The 3,494-nt window shown below is 52.3% G+C and overlaps 1 protein-coding gene across 1 annotated transcript in view; it reads left to right on the top strand.

Annotated features, from left to right (window-relative positions):
- Positions 1 to 3,494, top strand: part of GBX1 (gastrulation brain homeobox 1) — a 26,188-nt gene that overhangs the window by 5,662 nt on the left and 17,032 nt on the right. The gene's annotated exons all lie outside the window — the stretch shown is intronic.

Genomic DNA, 3,494 nt, shown 5'->3' with positions numbered 1-3,494 from the left:
ACACACCTGTTCCTGCCCTCAGCGAATTTCCCATCGAGCCTGATACACGAGCGTGGGAATTAGTTGAAATACAAGGGGCAATGCAGGGAATGGAAAGGCACGCGGGAGCTGAGGGTGTGAGGAAGGCGGCGGGCAACAGGGCAGGCACCTGGGGAGGCTCCGCAGAAGGTGGGGGCCTCTCCCAGAGTGATGGGGGGGTACGTGTGTCTGACCATCACCTGGAGGCCTTTTAAGGAGGGGGGGGGCTACGGGAAGAAAGGCGGGTCGGAGTGGTCAGAGTCAGGGTCTGCTGCCCAACTTCACTTGGTCTCCCCGTTAGCGGGCCAGGGCGAGGGAGGTCCTTTCTGGGATCAGATATCCAGACACACTTGCAAGCCAGGGAGCTGCCTCCCCAGCCTCCTGGCTGCGGGTCCCGCGGGCCCAGAACCTCTCCCCGGTAATTGCTTTCCGTAATGTGTTTGCTCCAAACCAATTTCACGCCTCCGTGAGGACTCCGCCCTGCACTGGAGGCACGGACCTCCCCACCACCGACCTATCCGCGTGTAACATGTGCGCGCACACAAACGGCACACATTGAACACAGCAGATACACAGGGTTCAAGGGCCCGAACACAACAAACACGCATGAGCCTGCGCGCGTGGCACTCGATTTTAAGGCTTTCGTGTACAGTCCCGGCGCCCAGTCAGGGCACGCACAGTTGAGGACCCAGCAGCGCCCCGCGGGCTGGTCCTTGGACTGCTCACCTGGTCCTGTTCCCTTGCCCTCCGCGCGTCTCCCTGGCTAACGCGAGGGGGCGCTGGCGTACTCCGCACCTCTCTCGCGGTGACGCAGTTGCGCTCTGCTGCCACCAGAGGGTGCCCGCGGACAGGGTCCGACGCTGCCCACTGTCAGTGGACTTGCTCCCGCCAAGGAGTGAGGCGGAGGTATAGATCTGTTAGCTTTGACTTTAGAATACTCCGTTCTTCGCCTCCTAGATGCTGGTTTCCAATCCATGAAGGGGAGGACAGGTGATGGGGTCCAACATGGGCGCAAACAAAGAGGGCAGAGTCAAAATAAAATTCCTCTGTAGGAGCACTACCCCAATAGGTGGAGTAATGAGAGTGGGCCAAGTCAGAGCACGTGGAGAATTAAAGAAGCAATTTTAGAATTCCCTTTTAGACAGTGAGGGGAGGCGCTTGCCCACAAATGGGGCCGTTCAGGATTCAGTAGGAGAACCACAGAGTTTTTCTCTTGGCCAAGAAAGGAGCCTCCTCCGTTCAGATTCGACAGCGACAGCTTCTGTCCTTGGTACTGATGGGAGAGTAAGAAATAGTTTCTGGCGAGCCACTAACTTGGGGGATTTCCACTGTTGACCACCCTGCTCTTCTTGGTCCATTTAGTGCAGGAAGAACTTTTTTTTGAAAGGTGTTTCCTCATAGTCATTTAGTCACATAATCACAAAGATCCTTGCACCAGCTCTTTGACTAAACAGAGTAGATATTAATCGCTGTCTCTCCCAGATGGAGAAGTTAAGTCACAGAGGGGCCAAGGTCACATGGCCCACTGAGGGGTCCGAACAGGAATTGAACTCCAGGTCTTTTTACTCTAGCCAACGCTTTTGCCACTTACCATGTGGCCTCAGTGCCAGGTTTCTAAAAAGGCAGAGAAAGGAAATGGGCTGCTTCCGTTGCTACATGTATATGAGGGCTTTTGTCCTAGTTTAGCTACTGAATGTCAAGGACTATGCAGAAGTCACACTTCATGACTCCAGCGTGACAAGGGAACAGATAGAGGATATACATGGATTATAAAATACAGTTATCTAACAAACGCGCACCACAGCAGGGCAAAACAGAGTCCAGGGGTCTGCCGGTCCTCACTTCAGAGTTGGTGGCCCACTGGGATTTGTTGGCTACAAGCTGTATGCCTGTCCTCCCTGGCACAGAGGATTCCGCTTTACTGAGTACGGTTCTGGGCAATAAGCTCTTGGCTTAAGCTAGGTGACATACATCTTCAAGATCAGAGGGTCTTTAACCTTGAGTCCTTGACAATGCATGATCCATTCTGTCCCACCAGAGAGTGACAGGCTTATTAAAGTGGCCATTTAATGAAGGGACTAGTGGGAGGGAGATGTTTCACTATATATATACTTTGAGCTTCTGGAATTTTGTGCTATCTGATTTTATTACCTATGCAAGAAAAAAGAAAGAATTCAATTATTTTTAAAAATGGCTCTTCCTTCATGCTTTATTTGATTGGTGTTGTTACTGCTCATGCAGCTTTAATTTCAGTGACTGTAGCCCAAAGTTCCCTCAATAATTTATCAAGTCAATAAGCCTCTATTGTGTATCCAACACTGTAGAGCCATCAAACCAAGTACTTATCTCTTTCACTTTTTAAGTTCCCTACACTTTGAAGTCTGGTCTCCATATTGGTACCGTGAAGTGCTTGGTTAATTTAACAAAGGGTTCTGAAAAATATCTTTAGCAGCATGTACAAGGATTATCCTGATTGTCCTCGTACTTTAGTAGTGAGTTTGGGTTCCCAGACCTAAGTTAAGCCCCCTCTTTTTTTTTTTTCTCCCATGTCGACATCTTCCCACCAGGCTCATCTCTCATAAGTTTCACTGAGTTTGATGTGGAGTCCAAGATCGATCGGGACTGCGTGGAAACCACACTCTCCTCCCTTTACCTCTCTGATGAACTGTCAGTCAAGCACTTCTTGGGTCCCACCCTCTTCTGCCCCACTGTGGTGATAGTGTCTTTCAGGGTGCTGGTTTTTAACTCGTTAGCCTGACCTTAGTGGTGTCCACTAGGCCAACGCAGCACTCCTGATTTGAACAACTGTCACTGAGATGGAGTTCCCTCCTGCCGTCCTCTGTCTGGGCTCAGAAATGCTGAGGCTCTTGGGCCCGGGTTTTCCTCCTCAGCTGAGCCAAATGCATCCTCCTAAACGTGCCTGGCTTGGCCGCTGTTAATTTTGACGAGCGCGGCTCTCCCTGGCCCCACTTGAATAACAGTTGCCCAGGGACCAGATGTCCCCCATTTTAGCGGGCCAGGCTTGCAACCCTACGTCCTGAAGCTCGGGCCACGCTTCTTCTTGTTGACTTGCCTGTCTTGTCTTTCTTACCCACTGACCGAAGGCTTCTGCCAAGCGCAAGTGCCCATGACTTTTGCCTCTAGGTTGACGACTCCACGGCTGGGACTCGGGAGGGGGGGGAGGGTAAAAGGCGCCGTCATCTCGGTGTCTGAGAACGAGGGAGGTGAGCGGAGTCATCGGCAATTAGCGGGTAATTAGCGCTGCTGACCCTCGGGGCTCGTCGGCGCTCCCGGGGCCAGCCCCCAGCAATCAGCCAGGGCAGGTCGAGAGTGTCAGGCCCGGGAATGAATAGGGCTCATCAGCGGCGCTTGGAGCTGGGGAGCCAATCAGGGAAATTAATAGCAGAAGAGAGGGCGCGCGAGCGAGGGGGGGAGACAGATAGACCGACAAGAGATACAGACATAGGTGAGAAGTG

Source organism: Hipposideros armiger, unplaced genomic scaffold (genome assembly GCF_001890085.2).
Source record: "Hipposideros armiger isolate ML-2016 unplaced genomic scaffold, ASM189008v1 scaffold_239, whole genome shotgun sequence".
NCBI lineage: Eukaryota > Metazoa > Chordata > Mammalia > Chiroptera > Hipposideridae > Hipposideros > Hipposideros armiger.
The sequence above is the reverse complement of the archived record's forward strand: the minus strand, read 5'-3'. Positions and strand labels throughout refer to the sequence as shown.